This window comes from Schistocerca cancellata, chromosome 9 (genome assembly GCF_023864275.1).
Source record: "Schistocerca cancellata isolate TAMUIC-IGC-003103 chromosome 9, iqSchCanc2.1, whole genome shotgun sequence".
Classification (NCBI taxonomy): Eukaryota; Metazoa; Arthropoda; class Insecta; order Orthoptera; family Acrididae; genus Schistocerca; species Schistocerca cancellata.
The window spans coordinates 363978635-364004003 of NC_064634.1; the positions used below are offsets into that span (position 1 = coordinate 363978635).

Sequence of the window (25369 nt, forward strand, 5' to 3'; positions counted from 1 at the left end):
ATTCGAACCTGCGACCGTAGCAGTCCCGCAGTTCCGGACTGCAGCGCCAGAACCGCTAGACCACTGCGGCCGGCCCAAAGCAGTTCATCTTAGGGTTTGAGCGCTGCAACCCCAGGAGGTACCAGCAAGCTTCTGAAGGATATTATTACGGGTCTTCACTTTTGCAGCCACGTTGGAGACATGTTGTCGGAAACTTAGGGACCTATCGAGTGTTATTCCGAGGTACTTCGGAGTGCTGCAGTACTTCAAGGTTTGGCCTCGGAGTTTAACTTCTGGTTTATAGTCAGAGTGTCTGACAAAGAAAAACTGTTGAGTTGGTCTTACATTTGATGTATTATTTATAGTTGTAAGTTGAATTTAATAGATGTTACAAAGCTTTAAAATCCATATATTCAATTTAAAACACCATGTCTTCCGGTTTTCTAAGCGAGTGTTGCCGTGTGGCCAGCGTGCAGACGCTCAATAGGCAGACACGTCATATTGCGATGGCGTGGCATAAAGTAATACTTCCGAACTTTCATGTGAAAAAGTTTAAACCTTTTAAAATAGAACAGAAGTTATTAACATTCTACACGCTTATCCTACAAGTCCACATATTTGCAGCGCTCTGCCGCTGAGGGCTTCGAACTGTAGCGTGCAACATGGCGGTGAGTAACAAACTGTGTCGGTGCGTGAGGAACAGCGTGCTGTAATCGAGTTTCTAACTGCAGAAAACTTCGTCCACACACGGAGCACTCTCTCCTTCAGCATGACAACGTCAGACCACTTACGAGCGCTGCGACATCTGCAACAATCCGGCGCCTTGGCGTCACTAACAGCGAACATCCTCCATACAGTCCCGACTTGGCCCATCCCATTTTCATCTGTTTCCAAAAAGTAAAGAACACTTCCGATGACTTCACTTTCATAGTGGTGAATAGTGCAAGCAGTGGTGAGGTTGCAGCTCCGTCAGCAAATATACTACAGTGGCGGTATCAACAAACTGGGTTCTCGTTGAGAGATATGTGTTCGTCGCCAAGATGACTATGTTGAGAAATAAATATGTAGACATGAAGAATAGACATATATAATGTTAATAACGTTTGTTCTATTTACAAAGCCTTAAGAGTTTTCACATAAAAAATTCGGAGGCATTGCTTTTCATCCTGGCCTCGCACATTGTGGAGCTAACTACTTCCACGTTGATGTTTACTGGACGGGTCAGACTTGGGGATGTTACCGTTGAAGCAAAACAATTATATTCGTTTCCGGGGAAATGTGAATGTTGTGGTTTTGTGTCACTCTTTCACTTTTATCTTTGAATTACACTAGTGGCCATTAAAATTGCTACACCACGAGGATGACGTGCTACAGACGCGAAATTTAACCGACAGGAAGAAGATGCTGTGATATGCAAATGATTAGCTTTTCAGACCATTCACACAAGGTTGGCACCGGTGGCGACACCTACAACGTGCTGACATGAGGAAAGTTTCCAACCGATTTCTCATACACAAACAGCAGCTGACCGTTGTTGCCTGGAAAGGTCGGATTGTAGCCTGTCAATATTCCGGTTTATCGTATCGCGACATTGCTGCTCGGATTGGTCGAGATCCAGTGACTGTTAGCAGAGTACGGAATCGGTGGGTTCAGGACGGTAATACGGAACGCCGTGGTGGATCCCAACGGCCTCGTATCACTAGCAGTCGATATGACAGGCATCTTATCCGCATGGCTGTAGCGGGTCGTACAGCCACGTCTCGATCCCCGAGTCAACAGATGGGGACGTTTGCAAGACAACAACCACATGCACGAACAGTTCGACGACGTTTGCAGCAGCATGGACTATCAGCTCGGAGACCATGGCTGCGGTTACCCTTGACGCTGCATCACAGACAGGAGCGCATTACATTTCAAATGTGTTACGACCCGTGGCTCTACCCTTCATTCGATCCCTGCGAAACCCTACATTTCAGCAGGATAATGCACGACCGCATGTTGCGGGACTTTCTGGATACAGAATATGTTCGACTGCTGCCCTGGCCAGCACATTCTCCAGATCTCTCACCAATTGAAAACGTCTGGTCAATGGTGGCCGAGCAACTGGCTCGTCACAATACGCCAGTCACTACTCTCGATGAACTGTGGTATCGTGTTGAAGCTGCATGGGCAGCTGTACCCGTACACGTCATCCAAGCTCTGTTTGACTCAATGCCCAGGCGTATCAAGGCCGTTATTACGGCCAGAGGTGGTTGTTCTGGGTGCTGATTTCTCAGGATCTATGCACCCAAATTGCGTGAAAATGTAATCAAATCTCAGTTCTAGTATAATATATTTGTCCATTTATCATCTGCATTTCTTCTTGGTGTAGCAATTTTAATGGCCAGTAGTGTATATTCCTGTTTTGCTGTGGAGGTTATCGGTAGAAGTTGTTAACAGACAGCTGGATGCAGTATGCTGGCTTGTTGCGATGAACACATTCCAGTTCAGAAGTGGGAATCTCGAGATGAGAGTAGTTAGATAGCTGTAGGACAATAACCGAGAGAGGTGGAGAAATGGTTAGCACAATAGTCTCGCATTCGTGAGGACCACGGCTCATCCTGATTTATGTTATTTCTTGAGTTCCCTAAATTGCTCCAGGTAAATGACGGATGGTTTCTTTGAAAGAGCACGGCCCATTTCCTTCCCCATCTTTGAATCAATCCAAGCTGTGCTCCGTCTCTGGTGATTTCGTTTTCAACGAATCGCTAAACATTATTCTTGCTTTTTACAGGGCGATGGAGTAGTGAGAAGTTTTGACCTTTTCTCGCGGATGAGGATGACGACCCTCATTTAGAGTGACTTCAAAGGCGTAGTAGTGCACAGAATTAATCCGGTTACGTCAGTAAATGTTTCCGAGTAAATCTGTGGAACAGTACGTCGCGTATTCATCTCGCGCGTAACACATCGCATAGAGAGAGAGAGAGAGAGAGAGAGAGAGAGAGAGAAAGCATGTCTGTGTGTGTGCGCTCTCTGAGAGCGGCCAAGACTGGAAATTCGCGCAACGCCACGGAAGCTCCGAAATTCGGACGAAACTAGCGTCTCACACTTCTGTAGTGTTCTGATTCTGACTAAACAAACTCGTGACGAAACGCGAAGTCTGTCTTTCAGTGTTCTTTATCTCTCATGTCAGTCGTACTTAGTAAAGATCGCAGACCGACGAAAAATATTCACGAATTATTGTTTGCGGATGTGTCAACCAGCTGCAAATTCGTTTCGGTTTCGAACCATTAGGTTACACAAGCTTCATGACTCTGTCAGTATCGACAGGTCATGTGCTCCTAATTTCTTCTAGAGAACGATGTTTTTTTACCTCTGTTGTCTGTGTAAATATCTGCGAGGATGACACAGAAAGATTAAATGTAAACTAAATTCGCACAATATGCCGGTCATTGCTTGTTCTCGACGAAGGATCTATGTTGGTTTGCGATTTTGGACGACGAGTCGGCCGCGCCGTTTTCATATTTTAATATTTATTTAAGAAGTACTGTTTAGAAATAAAAATAAAATTAGTAGGATTATCTGAGCGATTCTATTTTTACATGGTATCTACATTTCTAAACGTTCTCGCCAATATTAAGACACTTGTCGTATCGCACAACTGATTTTTTTAATACCGCCCTCGTAAAAATCTGCCGCCTGATTTGACGATCACTGTAGCACGGTCGTTTGGACATCATCATCCTCGTCGTGGTGCTGACCACCCAGATGCTTCTTCAAATGCCGGATACATTGTAGTATCTGAGCTGTAAGGATGGTGATTAAGTTGTTCCATCCAAACGATCCGATCAGCTCTTGAATTCGATTAGCCACGTGTGGATGGACACTGCCAGGAATCAAAACGATCCCCTTACTCGTCGTGCCACGCCTTTGGTTTCTAGTTGCACGACGCAGTTTTTATACGGCCTCACAGTAAGTGTTACAATTTATGGTGTTCCCACGAGGCAAAAAGTCCAGAAGCAACACCTCTTCCCTGCCCCAAAAATTAGCACACATGATTTTCCGGGCTGAAATTGCTTTCTTGGGTGATTTTGAATGCCGCCATTCCACGGATTGCTGCTTTTATTCACGTGTATCGTTAGCCACCCATCCTCCGTCGCCCGTGACGGCTTAAAACCTTTCATCACTGTATCGTTCTAGGAAAGTCAAAGAACGGGCGAAAAGTTTTCTTTTGTGCACTTCAGTCAGTATTTTCGATACCGAGTGCGAGCATAACTTTCGATGATTTAAACGTTCTGTAATAGTTACATGCAGCACACTTCTTGACACCCGAGGAAAGTCATCACGTAACATCGCAGCCGTAACGCGTCTGTTCTCTCTCACTTTTTCATCAACTTTCTGCATCAAGTCATCAATAATGACGGAAGATCCATCATTTCGTTCCTCATCATGCACATTCTTACGGCCGTCTTTAAAAGCTCGCACCCATTTCCGTACCATGTCATCAAAATGGTTCAAATGACTCTGAGCACTATGGGACTTAACATCTGAGGTCATCAGTCCCCTAGAACTTAGAACTACTTAACCCTAATTAACCTAAGGACATCACACACATCCATGCCCGAGGCAGGATTCGAACCTGCGACCGTAGCGGTCGCGCGGTTCCAGACTGAAGCGCCTTTAACCGCGTGGCCGGCACCATGTCATCGCTCATAATATTTTCTCCATACACTTCACAGGTCAGACAAAGAATTTCAGTCACTTTCACGCCTTTAGCACTAAGCACAGCGGGTATTTCAGAGTCGGCGGCATTCTCTGTCTAAGGAGCATTAAAAAAAGTCATACGTAAACACGTCGAATGACTCTGTAATGGCGTCTGGGCTTGTCAACAGAGTACGGCACACAGCGCGCATGCGCGAAATGCCGACCACGATGCTGCAGAGGCGAAATTTCAAAACGCCTCGTGTAAGGGATGATCAAAAAGTTTCTGTTCTAATACAGTATAGTCCAAAATCGGTATGCCATCACGGAAAATCGCTGACAACATTGAGTCAGTCATCCCCCCAAGCGTTTTTCCCGTTTGTTGTGTGAAGAAATCCGTAACTGCCTGCTGCCCATCGTCGTCCAATGTCTTTTTTAAGACAACTAAGATGTGATAATCGCATGGGGAAAGAGGAGGAGTAAAGGGCGAGTGCTCGACTGACTCCACCACCACCTCTTGGCTGTATTTTTCGACAGAGCTGCCATAAATACACTCTTCATTCTCAGATGGCTGTCTGTCGGTGTTTGTCCTTCGGCAGCCAAGGAAAGAACCGTAGCTCGTTGCTCCTGTATGGCGACGTTATTACCAAATTCGCCCAAAGTTCATGTTTCCGCATTTATCGCATGTATGTCGGAGAGACAATTATCCCTTGCCTTTATGTCGGTGCTTATATACCGCCGCGCGGGATTAGCCGAGCGGTCTCAGGCGCTGCAGTCATGGACTGTGCGGCTGGTCCCGGCGGAGGTTCGAGTCTTCCCTCGGGCATGGATGTGTGTGTTTGTCCTTAGGATAATTTAGGTTAAGTAGTGTGTAAGCTTAGGGACTGATGACCTTAGCAGTTAAGTCCCACAAGATTTCACACACATCTGAACATCTGCTTATATACCCGTGTCACAGTCGCGCTACGTTTCGTGTAAATTGTAGCAACGACCTCAAACGGAAGTTATTTTCGCTCCATATAATTCAGTGTCGGACATAAGCGCAACCCGCCTTATTATCCTGCCGGTTGCTCCCGCCAGAAAGAGGAGATCCGGTTGCAAAAGTGAACAGTTGGGACCTTACCACTATGGATAACAATACTAGATATTCGGCTTCCAAAATTTATTGTATAGTGTGCGCTGCTGTTGCACTGAAACATAATTCCTCCCAAAAAGTAATATGAACAAAAGAGGAACAGAACATCGTAGTCACAACTAAGCAGTAATGTTGAAGGGATCCTGCAGGCAACTACACAAACATTCTTGGCCCCCCCTCCCTGGGGCAATGTTCCAGAGCGCCAACGCCCAAACTCACACGTGTCGTTCTCAGGGCCCGCTTGCAGCACATAGATGATACAGCAGTACCACCACGGTCTGAACGATTCTATTTCATCACCGAGAAAGTGTATTAAATTTCGGTACCCCGTACAAAACGATATCACTTTCTTTACCTCGATTGTGCTCACAATGGCTGCAACTCCAAGACAGTTTTAATAAACAAGGTACGTAAGACTGGAAAATATAATTTGTACGAGGCGTTGTTTTTGAAAAGTATGCTATGTTGGTCTTCAGAAGCCAGTCGTTTTCTTAACAAAACGAACTGTTTTGAAAATGTAATATCCTTATTTCCAAAAACTTTTCTTCAGTTTGCAGCTCCTACATCGTGCGGGTGAGCTAAAACCATTTATTTCGTGGATTAATGTTATGCAATATAGCTCAGACTTTTATGGCCGGCATTTGTGTCCTTGATAAATTTTGTTGCGCGGATACGTCTATCCAGTTCAGCTTGCTGAGCTTGCTTTTAAGTCTGAAACGGCTATCTGAGTCCCGTATTACAAGACGAAACGTCAGCCACAAAAATATGCATTGGACCAGATTCGCACTCCGGAGGATCTCTGTAGGGGGTATGCATTATCTTTTACCATTGGTGTGAGAGTGACTCGTTTCCTTACTATGTTCAGGAAGTGCCCAGTCGCGCTAATTAGGTGTTTGTATCCGGATGAGGCTTAATGGAGGGACGCGGTTCGCGCACGCGAATAGCTGTTGCCGCGACACTGCCAGTTCACGAACAGTATGCGGCGACTTATTTCATTTCATTTTACTGGCTGGACGAATGATGTGGAGGCCCAATCTGGGAATATACGGTTGCAAAGGAAGTGACCACAAATTTTGTCATCCCTTTCACAAAATTCATGTAGAGTAATTGTGATGATAATTATATTAGATGTACTCTTCGTTCCAATAGATCCAAAGTGAGGAGACCCTCCAGGCTGTAAACATGTGATAAAAACAAGAATACACAACACATATTTACAAAGAAAAATACGGTAATGTGCCCTCGACAGATCTCAAGTGAAACGGTCCTATCGATGTGGAATGATTAAACGAAATCTCTAACATACTTTTGTTTAAAAGGTAATAAATAAATTGTCACAAAACATGTAAATGTTCGATACACTGAGACGCGTGTGATGATCATTAGGCTATTGTAGCAATGCACAGCAAACAGAAAAATCATTTTACAACACTTATTAACAATGCTCGCACTACTAGACTGAATTTGTACAGAAGTCAGATTGAACGTAATACTTGCATTATTTGATACTGTTAGCACATGAAAATCAGTTGATTCTTCTAAGAAATTCGCCAGTGGAGTTGAAAGAGTTGGCCACCAATAAATGCTTTGGTCTTGTCTTAAAGTGAACTACATTAGTATTCAAACTTTTTGTGGCTGCTGGCAAGTTACTGAAAATGTGTGCTCCAGAATTACGGACACCATTCTGGACTCTTTTAAGTGTCTTAAATCTTTGTGAAGATTACTCCTATTTCTAGTACTGATTCCATGAAATGAGCCGTTGTATTGAGGAAGAGATATTCATAAAGACAAATTTCATTAGGAACAAACATATTGGGAACCAGTAGTAGTATCCCTGGTACCCTAAACAGGCCTCTGGAGGATGTTGTCGCGTTCACAGTAAAAGTAATTTTATTATACATTTTTGGACTCTGAAAACTTCAGCTTGGCTTTAAAAGAGGAAAAAATTGCGCGCGCGCGCACGCACGCACGCACGCACGCACGCACGCCACACACACACACACACGACGTTATGGAATGAAAGTAAGTCGAGTAACCTAGCTTTTTTATTTTTATATGACGTATGTCTGACGAGCCAGCGGCCTTGCCGCAATGATACGAGGCGTGTTTTTTTAAGTAAGTACCGTTTTGAAATTAAAAAAAGACGTGCTAAGATATCTCAATAATTTTATTTTTACATGAAAGCCTGTACCTTAATCTATTTTTCTACATAATTTCCGCCAATATTGAGGCACTTATAACGTTGTACCAGTTTTTGAATACCCTCCTCATAGAAGTCTGCCGCCTGACTTGTTAACCAGAGCATCGCCACTGTTCTGACTTCGTCATCGTCTTGAAGACGCTGACCGCCCAGGCGTTTCTTCAAGTGCAGGAACAGATGGTAGTCACTTGGCGCAAGATCGGGGCTGTACGGAGGATGATCTAGAGTTTTCCATCGAAAAGATGTGATGAGATATTTGGTTTGATTCGCCACATGCGGACTGGCATTGTCTCGCAGCGAAACGATGCCCTTGCTCAACTTGCCACGTCTTTTGTTCTGAATTGAACGGCGCAGATTGTGCAAAGTCTTACAGTAAGCTGCTGCATTGATTGTCTCATTATGAGGCAGAAATTCCACAAGCAATACTCCTTGTCTGTCCCAAAATACTGTGCACATGATTTTCCGGGCAGAAATTCTTTGCTTAAACTTCACTTTTCTGGGTGAATCTGAATGCCGCCATTCCATGGACTGTTGCTTTGATTCTGGTGTGACGTAGGCCACCCATGTTTCATCGCCCGTAACAATTTGGCTTAAGAAATCATCACCATCGTTGTGGTACCGCTCAAGGAAAGTCAATGCACTGTCTAAACGTTTGGTTTTGTGCACATCCGTCAACATTTTCGGTACCCAACGTGCGCACAATTTTCGGTAATTCAAGTGCTCGGCACAATGTCATACAAAACACTACGAGAAACATTAGGAAAGTCATCCCACAAGGAAGAAATTGTAAAGCATCTGTTTTCTCTCACCTTACTGTCCACTTCCAGCAACAAACTTTCATTAACGACCGAAGGACGCTCACTCCATTGTTCATGATGCTCATTTGTGCGGCCATCTTTAAATGCTCTCACCCACTTTCTTACCATCCCATCACTCATAATGTTTTCTCCGTAAACTGCACCGATCTCACGATGAATATCGATCGCTTTTAGACCTTTAGCACTAAGAAATCTTGTAACAGCCCTTACTTTACAGTCGGCGGGACTCACGATTATCGGAGGCATGGCTCAAATGGCTCTGAGCACTATGGGACTTAATATCTGAGTACATTAGTCCCCTAGAACTTAGAACTACTTAAACCTAACTAACCTAATGACATCACACACATCCATCCATGCCCGAGGCAGGATTCGAACCTGCGACTGTAGCAGTCGAACGGCTCCGGACTGAAGCGCCTAGAACCGCTCGGCCACCGCGGGCGGCATCGGAGGCATCTTAAACACTCAGTACACAACGTAAACAAGGAAGACTGTAATGGCGTCAGTGCGTAGATTAAGGTACAGGCTTTCATGTAAAAATAAAATTATTGAGATATCTTAGCACCTTTTTTTTAAATTTCAAAACGGTACTTACTTTAAAAACACGCCTCGTAACACTGGTCCCTGTCTGTCAGCGAAGTTAAACGCTGTCGAGCTTGGATGGAAGTTGGATGGGTTACCATTCGAATGTACCGAGTGCTGTTGGCAAGTGAGCTGCATTCAACGCGTGTGAGGTCAACTGAGGATCTACTCGATCACGAAGTAGCGGCTCCCGCCACGAAAAGTGACAACGGCCAGAGGAGCACTGTCGTCTCAGGATGACACGGCGGTCGGTCGGTACTGTTGTAACTTTCGAGGCCTGTTCGGACGTAGTATGTCTGACAACATTAGCATTGCAAATAAAAAGATTTGTTTAGGCGCTTCAGCAGTTGTGTAGTTGGTTTGGTGCTTCGAAACGCCTTAGTTAAACGCCGAACTTGCCTGTCGCGGACAGCGTGCAGGAAGCGGCCGCTACTCACCTGTGAGGGTGGGAGCAGAAGGACGCGTGGCGCCGGAGCGGGCGGCGCGGCGCCGATCATCGTCCCTCGGCGCCCGGGACCTGCCCCAAGTCTGCACACACAACACAGCGTTAGAGAGAACACTGCAGCTCTGCTCTTACTAACAGGTTAAATGAGTCATTTTGTAGCAACACACAATACATTAAATTTGCCGGCCAAAAAGTTTCTAGGCCAGCAAAACTAGATCCTAAAAAGGGGATATCTCCGAAAAATTGATGGAACTTGGGAAAATAGAGCGCATTAATTCTACGTCGATTACGTACTAACAGGTTTGAATTCGAGGAAGGTGTCTCGTAGAAACACTACGTCAAAGAAGATAATCTTTCCAACAGCTCCTGAAAACAAAATTTTCTCTCTACTATACGTACAAAATCTACATCTACATGGATACTCTGCAAATCACATTCAAGTGCCTGGGTTCATCGAACCACCTTCACAATTCTCAATTATTCCCATCTCGTAGAGCGCGCGGGAAGAATGAACACCTATATCTTTCCGTACGAGCTCTGATCTTCGTTATTTTATCAAAAATGTTCAAATGTGTCTGAAATCTTATGGGACTTAGCTGCTAAGGTTATCAGTCCCTAAGCTTACACACTAATTAACCTAAATTATCCTAAGGACAAACACACACCACCCATGCTCGAGGGAGGACTCGAACCTCCGCCGGGACCAGCCGCACAGTCCATGACTGCAGAGCCTTATTTTATCGTGATGATCGTTCCTCCCTATGTAGGTCGGTGTCAACAGAATATTTTCGAATTCGGAGGAGAAAACTGGTGATTGGAATTTCGTGAGAAGATTCCGTCGCACGAAAAACGCCTTTCTTTTAATGATTTCCAGCCCAAATCCTGTATCATTTCTGTGACACTCTCTCCCATATTTCGCGATGATACAAAACGTGCTGCCTTTCTTTGAACTTTTTCGACGTACTCCGTCAGTCCTATCTGGTAAGGATCCCACACCGCGCACCAGAATGCTAAAAGAGGACGGACAAGCGTAGTGTAGGCAGTTTCCTTAGTAGGTTTGTTACATTTTCAAACTCTCCTGCCAATAAAACGCAGTCTTTAGTTACCCTTCCCCACAACTTTTTCTGTGTGTGCCTTCCAATTTAAGTTGTTCGCAACTGTTATTTTTAGGTATTTAGTTGAATTTACGGCTTTTAGATTAGACTGATTTATCCTGTAACCGAAGTTTAACGAGTTCCTTTTACCACTCATGTGGATGACATCACACTTTTCGTTATTTAGGATCCACTGCCACTTTTCGCGCCCGCATCTCGTGGTCGTGTGGTAGCGTTCTCGCTTCCCACGCCCGGGTTCCCGGGTTCGATTCCCGGCGGGGTCAGGGATTTTCTCTGCCTCGTGATGGCTGGGTGTTGTGTGCTGTCCTTAGGTTAGTTAGGTTTAAGTAGTTCTAAGTTCTAGGGGACTGATGACCATAGATGTTAAGTCCCATAGTGCTCAGAGCCATTTGAACCATTTTTGAACCACTTTTCGCACCATTCAGATATCTTTTATAAATCGTTTTGCAGTTTGTTTTCATCTTCTCATGACTATTAGTCGATTAACGACAGCGTCATCTGCAAACAATCTAAGACGGCTACTCAAATTGTCTCCAAAATCGTTTATAGAGATAAGGAAAAGCGAAGGATCTATAACGCTACCTTGGGGGACACCAGAAATCACTTTTGTTTTACTCGATGACTTTCCGTCAGTTATTACGAACTGTGACCTCTCTCACAGGAAATCACAAATCCAGTCACATAACTGGGACGATATTCAGTAAGCACACAATTTCACTACGAGCCGCTTGTGTGGTACAGTATCAAAAGCCTTCCGGAAATCCAGAAATACGGAATCGATCTGAAATCCCTTATCAATAGCACTCAACGCGTCATGTGACTAAAGAGAGCTCGTTGTGTTTCACAGGAACGATGTTTTCTAAACCCAATCAATAAAACTACCCCATTTCAAGCAGAATGACGTGGTATCAAACTGCAAATAATCACATTTGGTTTGCAGAAAGACCAGGAGTATGCTACAAAAGAATAACCTAACTCGGTAAGAATACAAGTCGGAAGATCTAAGAGGGAGGGGATTGGGTTGTTTGAGGAAGGAGACCAGACAGTGAGGTCATTGGTCTCAACGGATTACGGAAGGATGGGGAATCAAATCGGCCATGTCCTTTCACAGGAACCATCCCGGCTGGCATTTGCCTGGAGCGACTTAGGGAAATTACGGAAAACCTAAATCAGGATGGCCGGACGCGGGATTGAACCGTCGCCCTCCCGAATGCGAGTCCAGGTTGCTAGCCACTGCGCCACCTCGCTCGGTATAGGTAGATCTAAGAAATAGTATCATTGAAATAAACATGAAGATATTATAAGAAAACAACAAAATTATATTAACAAAATATTATCACGTTTCTAAGTGATAACCTTCTTTTTCTCTTAGTTAGTAACCCTGACAGATAAACTTTAAGGGGGAATCAAAAACTTTCCGTTCGCGGGCCGTACAGTCTAGAATCGGTATGCAAATCAGGCAAAATCGCCGTGAGCATTCACGCAATCATACCGCCGACGCGCAAGGCTGAAGACGACAAGATACTCGTTTGGAGAAACTTTGTGTTCTGCTGCGTCAATAAGCCCGTAACTGCCTGCTGCACATCCCCGTCCGACAGGAATCGTCAGTCCCCGAAGGCCTTCTTTAAGGGACCGAAGAAGTGATAATCGCATCGTGCAGCTCAAGGCTACAGGGCGGATGCTCCAATGTCTCCCACTTGAATATGGCTGACCTAGAACGACCACAGTCACGTGTCGAATCGCGACAAGCACGAAACTTGGCGCACAATTCCAAGACGGTGGTTTTCGGCAGACATGCTGCCTCGTACACATTCTTCTTTCTCCGATGGATCTCTACCGGTGTCCTTTGGCACCCAAGAAAAAACGACAGTATCTCGGTCCTGTTGGGAGGCATTTGGTAATAACGTCGCAATAGTTCACGTTTCCGCATTTACCGCACGCACGTCGGAATGGCGCGAATGTCACTACATGTAGGCGGTCATATACCTGCAACGAAGTTCCGCTTTATTGCACATACGCTGCGGCAACGCCCTGAAACTGTGAAACTTTTGGTCACTCTTATACGTGTAATACAGCAGGTTGCACAATGCAATGAAAGCCCTTCTTCGTTTAAAGCCTAGTACTTTAATGTTTCCTTTAATTTACGTCTACTGTCACAAACTTTGTGTTAACACATCGGTACTGATTTGCTGCTTCAATTTACAGAGCATTTTGACTTGTCGTAAGCCAGACATGGCACTAGTTTCATAAGCTGCGACATTGTCGCGAATAAAACAGTGACCCGTATATACAGGAAGTTTCCTTTAATTTACGTCTATGGTCACAAACTTTTTGTTAACAATAAGTTCGTGAAACTGATACTTTAATTTGGAAATTTGTGATACGAGCCTATGGGACCGAACTGCTGAGGTCATCCGTCCCTAAGCTTACACACTACTTAATCTAACTTACGCTAACGACAACACACACACCCATGCCCGAGGGAGGACTCGAACTTCCGACGGGAGGAGCAACGCGGACCGTGACAAGGCGCCCTAGGACGCGCGGCTTTTAATTTGGCTACAGCGCTGCCTTATAAACTTCTTTATGCCATTACGAAGTGAGAACTATCCCTCACTACTGTCCATCATACAGCCCTCCACTCGCTCGGAATAAATACTACCGCAAAGAAGAGACGAGAAGTCCCCATCTAACAGATATTTTTTGTATTAAGAGAAATGTGTGAAGTTATTACGTACAAATGCATGGAGCTGGCATGCGTTCTATCAACTGTATTAAGCAATGTGTCAGGAAGTTTGTTGTAAGCAGTGCTACTAGTTAAGAGAATCGCAGCGTGGTAGGAAAGTACAGATTGCCGTCCACTTTGCACGCGCGCGTAAATCGTCGAATCTTAGAAACAAGACAATCCGTATATGGTATTGGCCAAGTTGCATCCGGAGACGAGACGCTGTGAAATAATCTGGGGCATCGGTACATTTACAAAGAAGATGTAGACAGACTTCAGACTAGAATTAATCAGAAGTTCTCATAACACTGCTACATCAAGCGTCAAGACACAAAGAACAACATTATACGGGGCAGTACACAGAATACTTCATTTATCTGCACAGGGTGTGAATGGCACCTGTTTACAACGTACCACAGTGGTGTACAGGAAGACGAAGCGAATAAATTGACACATGGCACGTGCGATGCACCAAGCAGGGAAACAGCCTCAAATTGGCCTACAAAAGCCACATTAGTTTTAGTGCATGCGCGCCGCGTGGGAATTTCAATATCCTATCGCTCTCTTACGCCACCGACTTAGTCGGCTATTTTGTTAACGTTATTCTTTTAAATTTTCGTGTGAGGGTAATCAAATAAAAACAAACTTTTGTAAACGTTATGCGAAAACTAATTACGTTTACAATCGATCTAAGCTTAACCTTTACAAGCACAGCAGACTCACAGTAAGAAGGCTACCCACCAGGTTAGCCGAGAGCGCTAATGCGCTGCTTCCTGGATTCGGGTAGGCGCGCCGGGCCCCGATCGAAACCGCCCGCCAGATTAACGACGAGGGCCGGTGTGCAGGCCAGCCTGGATGTGGTATTTAGGCGGTTTTCGACATCTCTCTAGGTGAATACCGGGCTGGTCCCCGCGTCCCGCCTCACTTACACGACTCACAGACATTTGACACACGTCCGCACTTTTCCATGATTTACACTAGACGCAGACAGATGGGGTACTCTGATTCCGTCCCGGAGGGTACGGGGGGGGGGGGCGGCAGGAAGGGCATCCGGCCACCCCTTCACATTAACAAGCCAAATCCGATTTAACCACGCCAACCCCGCGCACAATGCGGGACGAAGGCGCAAGCGATAGCGATAGAATAGACTCATAGTAAGAAGGCTAGAAAAACAAAAGATTTATTTGAAATTTCCTGGCGGATTAAAAATGTTTGCCGGACCGGAATTCGATTTTCACATTTTCTTTTTTTTTTTTTTCATTCCAGGACGATTTTAGACAATCTTGAGCGGTGTCCCAAGGACAGATACATACTTCTGTTGACCCATTGTGAATTCCAGAATGAAGAGATCATCCAGGGAATGCCACGTAAATATTCGCCAGGTCATAAGGCTCCCTCCTCCGGCCGGGACCCTTCCGACGATTGTTACAGGATGTTTCGCTTTCAGGCGCTTCACGCAGTATCCGCCAACGGCCATCTGTCCGAAGGAACATAAGACGTGATTCATTCGGGAAAGCCACTTGTCGCCACAAAGTGGACGTCCACTTAAACGGTATTGCCTATGAACAGCAGTCAGAATGGGTGCACGAACCAGGCGCCCGCTGCGGAGGCCCGTGCGCGTCGTTGAGGAGACACCTTGGTTCGTCTGGGCAGACAGTTGCTCAACAGTTGCACGTCAAGTCGCCCGTATATATCTTGACAGCCGTCGTCCACCCCTGTCATCTATGGTACGTGGTGCGCCACAGTTGCCTCGCCACCGGTTTTGGATAGCACCATTTTGCCATGCACTGCGGCAGTTTACAAACTTAAGAAACTTACCTCTTTCGGAAATGCTTCCACCCACGGTTGGAAAGCCAATGATCACCCTCTTTTGGACGTCAGATAAATCGCTGCACTGTTTCCGCTCTGCGTGCACGCTTTGTACAGGGTGGTCCATTGATCGTGACCGGGCCAAATATCTCACGTAATAAGCGTCAAACGAAAAAACGACAAAGAACGAAACTCGTCTAGCTTGAAGGGCGAAACCAGATGGCGCTACGGTTGACCCCCTAGAAGGCGCTGCCATAGGTCAAACGGATTTTTTTTAGATAGGAACCCCCATTTTTATTACATATTTGTGTAGTACGTAAAGAAATATGAATGTTTTAGTTGGACCACTTTTGACGCTTATTTCGTGAGATATTTGCCCCGGTCACGATCAATGGACCGCCCTGTATACCCTGCACTGCTGGTATTGCCAGCTGCCGACTGTGAGTGATTATTGCACGCTGATGTTGAACAGAGGCGGTGATCACATTAATGTGACTGGACAGTGTACGATCACTGATATGAAAATACTGTGGCACTGTTATTACACAATATTATAGGTTACCAAAAAGTCACACACAAATGCTTTGCAAATTGGAGTAAATTCTCTGATGATGGAGGCGGTCAACCGCCCGAAAGCGTAGTAGAAATAACAGACTGCGACCGGTTAGAGTATCTTTCAGTTCCTAAAAGGTCCACACTTAAAGATGTTTGCAATATTTTAATGTCCGCAGATAACCGGTGCGGATATGGGGCCATGCAGATGAAGCGAGGATGCGGAACGCATTTCCCGTATCCGCGCACACCTCTCGCGGTAGTCACTTTGAAGGAATCATTTCTGCACTGACTACCACGAAATCCCCAATGCAGACGAGCGAGTACGGTTCGGAAGCCCGGGCTCCCCAACACGAGTGCAGAGCGTCACACAGCGCGGAGCTGGGAGGAGCGGCTTGTGCAGACCCGACGTCCCTGACTGCGCCCAGCCGGGACCACCCACGGCGACCGCCGTAAACCCCGGCCCGAGGCGGCCCTCATCCATCCCCCCAGCGCTGCTGCCGCTGCCGCTGCCGCTGCCGCCAGGAAGACGCGTGTCCTTCCTCAATGGCAACTCATCACCCGGGAAACGAGTCATGCTTAACCGACGGTCCGTCACCGAGTCCAAAGTCGGACACGAAAGGAACAGCAGAGCTGCAGCTCACGCAGTGTTATCATTCGAGGCAAACTAAAGGAAATACTCCAGTGCAGCGTCGGCATGTCCCAACACCCCGGATACAAGTCTTGTGTTTAAGCGTAAACGGAAGAAAGCGTGAAAGGAATGTTTACTACAGAGTGCTGTCGAATTAAGTGCAAAAAAAAGTTAACCCTGTCAAAAACTGAGCACAGATCAAGCTTGAAACAGGAAGAAGGTGTACTGAACTGTGAAAAAAAGCAAAATAGCAACCATTAATGGTTCAAGGACAAGAAATGCAATACGGATCTACATTAAGATGGTGATGGCGTCGTGGTTGAGTAGTCACGGTGTTAAAATGCCAAAGTGGGCGAGCCGTGTTCGTAACTCACTCGCATCTTTTTTTTTTTTCCGCAACACTATTAACTGTTCGTCCGGTCATTGAAATGTTTGTTTTCTTTCTGTAGTCCTGGCAGTTGTCATACTACACTGGTTGTTTATAAAAGAATACCGGAGTTTTAACGCTTTATAATATTTATAATATGGAAGAGGACTGATAACCTTAGCATAGGATTTCACCCACATTTGAACATTTTTGAACATGTTGACTTACACCAGCGGTATCCTGTTGGAAAATATCCCTCAGAATGCCGTTCCTGAATGGCAGCACAACACGTCGAATCAGCAGATTGACGTACAAATTGCGGTCAGGCCGGGGTAACCACGAGAGTGCTCCTACTGCTATGTGAAATGGTACCCCAGACCGTAACTTCAGGTGTAGGTACTCAACTGGCCTCCTACTAACAACACACAGCCATCACAGGCACCAAGACAGAACCTGCTTTCATCAGAAACCACATCTCCACCTCCCCTCCAATGGGATCTCGATTGACACAACTGGAGTCGGTGGTTTGGGGCACTGGAACGCACGCTACAGGGCATCTGACTCGGAGCTGTCCTTGAAGTAACTGATTCGTAAGTTTTTTTCGCCAATGTGGTGCCAAGTGCTGCTCAAATTGCTGCTGCAGATGTAGTATTATGCGGCAGAGCCATACGTCGAACACTATGGACTTCCCTCTCTGAATTGCCATTTGGCCGTCCGCTTTCGCCGACCGTACATTCCAGTGCCATTGCTGTCAGCAATCGTGTACAGTGGTTACATTCCTGCCAAGCCGTTCTGCGATATCGCAAAAGAAACATCCGGATCCTCGTAGCTCTATTACACGAACTCGTTCAAACTCAGTGAGGTGTTGATAACGGCGTCTTTGTCACCTTAAAGGAATTCTTGACTACCGTCTATTCAACGTGTCCAATCTCAAAGGTAACTACCGCTCACGATCATTACAGAGGTATTTAAAGCACACATGATTACTGTCCTCACGGTAACGCTAATAGCGCCACCCTTACGCGGCCGGCGCTAAGACAGCATGTTTCAGATGTAGAAACACGCCTGTCAGGTTTCGTTTATGTCTTTCAACTCCTTAGTGCTACGATTCTTTTTCAGTCGGTGTATATTGACTCCATAACGATAACAAAGGTACCGCAGTTCAACTGCAATTATGATTACTAGTCTCGATGCGGGGTCAACTGCTTTGTAAATGAGCGCTTTAGATGGGCAATAAGCTTGTTGTTGTTTTTCTTCTGGTAAGGTGGCCAGGAACACAGAGAGGGGGAGACAGTTGACAAAGCTACGTGCGTGCTCTTCCGTTTCTGTAATTACTGTTTCTCTCATTAATTATATCAGAAATTGCAGCTTTAAAACTACCAATAATCCCTGCGGTAATTACCGCACAGTCTCTACACGTGCATTTATCGAGGAGTTAAATTCTAAAAATTCCAAGGACTCCCGCAGACCGCGCGTTGACACTGGTATAAACGAGTCATATACGGCTTCATATTATACGCCCCTTGTGAAAATAGTTTTAGACTACTGGTTGACACTGCAATGGCTCAAATTGGTTTATACGACTGTGGTAATTATGGTCTGTTGGCAACTAAAGTTAAGTATATGTGTGGTCTAATAACATATTCGATGTGTGGACAAATAGAAGGGAAGGAAGATTCTCGTTTTACGTCCCGTCGACAAGGAGATCCTTAAAGACGGGGTAGAAATTCGTCTTGTATAAGGACGGCGAAAGAAAGGTCACAACAAGTATTCCATCCAACATTTGTTATAAGCAAATTGCGGGAGCAACGGAAAACCTAAATATGAATGTCCGGGCAGAGGTTTTAACAGCCTTCCTCCAGAAAGAGAGTCCAGTTTTGTACCACTGCACCGCCCTGCTCGGTTCACGTGTACATACAATATAGGGAGTATAAAAGATGTGTGTGGCTGTGGATTGAGTTAGTATTGTGACTACAAATGCATTAAAAAGTCATACAATTTTGAGCGTGCGTGTCCACACTTGGATATCCTTTGTCAAAGATGGTAAGACGCAGTCACTGAAACAAAAGGTCTTGGTATGTAGTGTAGGCTTTCACGGTCGGTATTTGCGATACTGCTGATATTTGATTTGTGGGCATCAAGCCGCGGTCCAAGGCATAATTCCTTAACGTTTCGTCTTCCACTGCCTAAATCTTCATCAAAGGTTATAGCAACTCAGATAGACACAAAACAAGCTCAGCAAGCCGAACTATTCGTATGTGTCCAAGTAAGGGTCGGGAAACCACGAAATTCGTGTCTCTGACACTGTGGTTTTAACAAGATCTAATAATTACTACGATAGGATGAGCAGAGAGCCCGTAGAAATTCAAAAGCACAAAAATAAAATGTGTTCGAATGTGTGTGAATTCCTAGGGGTGCAACTGTTGAGGTCATCGGTCCCTAGTCTTACACACTACTTAAACTAACTTATGCTAAGAGCAACACACACACACACACACACACACACACACACACACACACACACACACATGCCCGAGGGAGGACTCGAACCTCCGGCGGGAGGGGCCGTGCACGCAAAATTTATTTCAACAGCAAAGAAGGAGGACTCTGCCTGGACACGTTGTAGGCCCTAGTACAAAATATAACAAACAGAACCAACTGTTCTCCTCTACAAGCTACATCACAAACGTCGGCAGCCGTCTGATGACGTTATGAACCGACCATTTGGTTGGATACATATAAACAGCTGGGCTTGTTGAGTTAGTTTTGAGTCTGTAACAGCTCTCTGAGCCGTTAAAACCTCTGATGACATACCCAACAGTGCAAGGCGAAACGTTAGACAAGGAATTATGAGTTTTACCACAGCCTTATGCTCATAAATCAAATATTATAAATATTGCTAAAAGTCTTGTACCCTTAACCGGAATTCAACTTTCGCAGAACACTCTAAATATGCACAAAGATACTAAGCAAAAGAATGTCTATTTATAGCCATCTATTACGAATTTCTGTATAGCACCTCTGCCTTTGCTACGACCAATGTCAAAAAAAAAAATGTCACACAGGTGTAGCTAAGTAACAGGCTGAGTTGGCTTTAGGAGCCGGCGTCTTAAGTGCGAGCCTGACGTGATTATGCAAGGAAAAATAAATTTTACAAGAAAAGTTGTCGCAGATTCAAGTATTAATTTTGCCGACACATTTCACGGTCTAGTACTCCATTGTCAGATACATCTCTTCTACATTATCAGCCTGGTGTTCGTAAGTACGCTGTTATTGAAGTGTTTCGAAGTGAGGGCTAAAAATGTGAAACATGAATAATTGATACGATTAATGTCAACATGTCAACCTATTTATTGATAGACAAGGGCAGACACACATGGATATTACAGCAAATTTTCATTCTCACAACACTTCTAACTAGTAATTTCGCTGTCTTGGAATCAGCGTGGTATGTCGCCGAAGTGACATGCAAAATGTTGGAAGGGTACGTATAAGAATATACAGGGAGAGCCAGAACTCCATTGACAGACTTTCAGAGGTTGTTTGTGGGGTGACTTCTGAGAATTTTGGTTCAAGGGAACCACGGACTCCAGTCGTTTATTACAGAGTAATAATGTAATTACGACGTATTTGGTTTGTTACCGCAATCACCCATGTTTCCGTGTAGAAGCGCCTGTAATATACAATAAACAAAATGTACAAGACACACACAACGAAGAGTAATGCAACAACCCTCAGGCAAAACACTGCATTGTGATGTGACTCCCATCGGTGCGAGAACAGCTCAGCATAGCGCCGTTGTGCTGCTCTTCTACCGCACTCAGTAAACCCACGCAGTCCGCAGCTCGTGGTCGTGCGGTAGCGTTCTCGCTTCCCACGCCCGGGTTCCCGGGTTCGATTCCCGGCGGGGACACGGATTTTCTCTGCCTCGTGATGACAGGGTGATGTGTGATGTCCTTAAGTTAGTTAGGTTTAAGTAGTTCTAGGGGACTGATGACCATAGATGTTAACTCCCATAGTGCTCAGAGCGATTTTTGAACTCACACACGAGGTGCAGATCGGCCAACTCTCGATCAGCAAACCTACCTATGGTACTGCTGTGTATCAATGTCAACGCGCAAGTAACACTGATGGAAAAACAAATCCGAGACACAATCGAGCAGTACAGAATGCGAGTTTGAGGGCGAAGAGGAAAATGGGTACTACCGTTGTTAACAGCAGGTACTATTAACCAGGACAGTATTGCACTTGCCTCCCGTGGTCGCTATCGAAAATATGCAGAGACGTTACAGTAAACAAGTTCAGTGGTGGCTAAGGAAGATGCGTCGCACTGTCAATGCTTTGCGGGCACATGTGCATATACTATCAAGTGGTTCAGCGTGTACTCGTCAAATATATATTTCAATTTGACGCCACTTCGGCGACCTGCAATCGATGAGGATGATAAGATGATGATGGGGACAACACAACACCCAGCCCCTGGGCGGAGAAAATTTCCCGACCAAGCCGGGAATCGAACCCGGGCCCAGAGGATTGACAATACCTTACGGTGACCATTCAGCTACTGGGGGCGGACAATATCACAATGAAAGCTCACGTTAAGCCGACCGAAGCGCCCTGAGTCTCAGATGCAACAATATTGTGGTCGACTAATACCGTGAGCGATTGGAGACAAGACACAGAGCACATGAGCACATATCGTCGACATTTCCGCTACTGTGCACTATTTTCTGTGCAATTAACAGCTGGCTGTGGTAAGAAATCAAACGAAATTCAATAATTCTTTATCGAACCGCCGGAGAGCGTGGAGCTCTTACACCAAGGTATCAGAAACTATCCATGACAAACCTCTGAAAGTTTGTCGGTCGAGTTCTGGTTCACTTTGTGTACGTATTTTCCATCGCAATTGAAAAGTGCAGTAACAAATGAAGTATCGCTACACCACACGACATTTATATTTGTTCGATAAAACATCGCAGTCTAAAGAAATTTATATTACTCCGTGAAAAGTTCCATTGTTTAATAGTGATTACTGCTTCACAGTACTTAGTGTTAGGTGAGCCCCGTATCAAAAGACGTCGTAGCTGTGCTGAGAGTGTAGAAAACTAAAGTTACGAAGGATATAACAAGCGAATGTTCGTAAAAAAAGTGACACTAAGTGAAATCCGATAAATAAAATGCTGTTGTGTGTTGGTGAAGACGAAAATTGCTACAGGTATCGGACAGTTGAATGGTCTAACGGTTCTTAGCCGTAATCAGTCGTACTGCACTTGCAGTCCAAGAAGGAAGGAAGATGGTGTAATATAATTTACAGCAACTTTGTGAAGGACCGCATACCAAAATTTATTTATTAGCTTTCTATTGAAGTGCTGATGATTTACAGTCGACTACATATATAATAGATAAAAGTAAGCTGCAGCTTAGGGCCTATCTGCCTTACATTGCATTTAATTATAAAACGTTTTATCTCTTTTCAATTTATTATGCATGTGCAATAAAACCGTAGTTAAAATTGTGGGTCCTTGGAAACGAGTTGCTTAACTAGGAGAAGGAAACGAAATAAAGAAACGTCCACCTAAGTACTTGGCGGAGGGGAATCCAGACTCCCTTCACAAATAGGGAGTTTCATTCTGCCTTGTGTAGTGAGCGTATGTATATTCTGAGATTTATCTACCGTCACTGTGTGATGTATGTAATGCTAATTTTAGATGGTGCCATGAAGGTCAGGCACTTTGAGTGCAGACTCAGTAGATAAGGCTTGGGAATGAAGGAGTCGGTTCGAAACTGGTCGCCAAAATATTTCTACTGCAAATTTTGACAGCTCTGCAATAAACTCTTCGATAGTTGTCTTTTTGTTTGATTTTCTTTTTATTGTTCCAAAGACACTCTGAAATGTTGTTGTTTTATTTTTTATATCTTTATGATGGTCAAATGAAACGTTGCAGCCCGATTACCTTTCCTTTAAAGTCGCTATTCTTAATGGAATTATTCGTTCCAAAAAACATGACAACTTCATCGCCTAAATGACAGAAACCATTAATAATATTACAAATACATTATACATGGCAAACAGGAATTTTTTTCACACAGAATGAAACAAAATTCACACGCTTGAACGCCACAGAACTATTCCTTACATTTTAGTAGTAGGAAAATGTCCTTAAAAAATTCGTACCCTTTTGTATTTTCGGTAGAAAGTGGACATTCATGAAAGGTAGCTTGGCTACACTGTTATCACTTGCATGACAAGTGGCTCCATTGAATTATGTGTGGCTGTGTTGTGGTTAGTTTTGTCTAGGAATATGGTACACCTACATCTACATGGATACTCTGCAAATCACATTTAAGTGCCTGGCAGAGGGTTCATCGAACCACCTTCACAATTCTCTATTGTTGCAATTTCGTATAGCATGCGGAAAGAATGACACCTATATCTTTCCGTACGAGCTCTGATTTCCCTTATTTTATCATGGTGATCGTTCCTTCCTATGTAGGTAGGTGTCAACAAAATATTTTCGCATTTGGTGGAGAAAATTGGTGATTGGAATTTCATGGGAATATTCCGTCGCAACGAAAAACGCCTTTCTTTTAAATGATTTCCAGCCCAAATCCTGTATCGTTTCTGTGACAGTCTCTCCGATGTTTCACGATAATACACAACGTGCTGCCTTTCTTTGAACTTTTTCGATGTACTCCGTCAGTCCTATCTGGTAAGGATCCCACACGCGCAGCAGTATTCTAAAAGAGGGCGGACAAGCGTAGCGTAGGCAGTCTCCTTAGTAGGTCTGTTACATTTTCTAAGTGTCCTGTCAATAAAACGCAGTCTTTGGTTAGCCTTCCCCACAACATTTCCTATGTGTTCCTTCCAACTTAAGTTGTTTGTAATTGTAATACCTAGGTATTTAGTTAAATTTACAGCTTTTAGATTAGACTGATTAATCATGTAACCGAAGTTTAACGGATTCCTTTTAGCACTCATGTGGATGACCTCACACTTTTTGTTGTTTAGGGTCAACTGCCATTTTTGCACCATCATTCGAGTTTGATTCTGGATCCACGTTTATTTTTATTTTCTGATTTTGATCTGCCACTAAGGTATCACATGTAGATATCATCCCACTGGTGTCCCACAGATGGTAATGGCAACCCAAGTTTCCGTCAGACGCCGTCAGCTGTCGTGCGGGATCCGAGGGCCCAATGGAGCACGCCCGCTGAGCCACGCCTCCAGCGGCTCCGTATCAAAGCGTCCTCTGCCGCCGCGGTATGGGATGGTCGGCGGCAGCCACAGAACCCATTCGCTACGAGGTGCAGCCAAGTCGCCACCGAGACACAGCCCAGTCGCGACCCTGACTATCGGTCGTGTATCACTTAAGAGAGCCTCACAGTACGATTGTCTTGTTGATACTGTATTAGCTGGACGTAACTGCTGAATATTCATTCATACAGATCGTATGCCAGGAGAAGCCTGCAAGTTTAGCTTCTTTTTACTGTGTTTACTTGTTCGCTATCATTCCTGCTCCTCTCTAGCTGTCCTCCGACGACATCTGCTACACCGCTCTGTGGTCCACCTCTCGTTACCGTTGTCTATGTAGTAGTACTCAATAGATAGACTTCAACGTTTTGAACACAAACCCTGCCCGACCAAACTGAGTCAGTTCCAGCGCGGTCTGCCGCCAGTTTTGCCACAAACGACGTCCACAGATATTTTACCAGCAGGTGGTCACGATGGTGTGACTGGATAGTAGCCGAGGCCTACGAGAAAGACAGGCCGCGGCGCGTACGTCACGAAGGTAGTCCTGCGCTCGCTCGCTCAAATCAGCAGACAAACTACGTTTCTACACCTGTTAACTCGTATCTAGGCGTGTCCGTACAAACGAGAATTGCATCGTCTACTGGAATCCGCTATTATGGAATCTTACTGTTATTAGTCCTATAATGATGCGAAGTCCATGGGCCTACTTATAATTTGTTACGGCAGTACTGGCGTACAATAAAATAAAATCATGCTAAAATGATCATCAGTTGCATAAGGCACCACTTCCACCATGTAATGAGTACTGTTAAGCAGAAAAGACTAAATGCTATAAACAAGCCGTTATACCACTTATATCGAGTACTGATCTTAAATTAAATTTTGCTGTAGTACTGTTAATCAGTAAGACTTCGTAATAGCAGATTCCATTGGAAGATGCATTTCTCGTTAGTACTTACACGCCCAGCGAGTTAACAGGTTTAGAAACGCATTTTGTCTGCTGAGCCGACACCCCCGGGATAACAAGGCGGTCCAGCAGTGTTAGTGACGTCACACTAAGCGGCCCATAGCCGACGCAG

General features: G+C 44.8%; 1 protein-coding gene across 2 annotated transcripts in view; it reads right to left on the reverse strand.

Moving 5' to 3' along the window:
- LOC126100552 (homeobox protein PKNOX1-like) overlaps positions 1-25369 on the reverse strand; it is a 717569-nt gene that overhangs the window by 243916 nt on the left and 448284 nt on the right. For both annotated transcript variants that reach the window (XM_049911170.1, XM_049911171.1), the window contains exon 3: positions 9832-9922. The gene's annotated coding sequence lies outside the window, so the exon portion shown is untranslated. The remainder of the gene's footprint in view (positions 1-9831; positions 9923-25369) is intronic.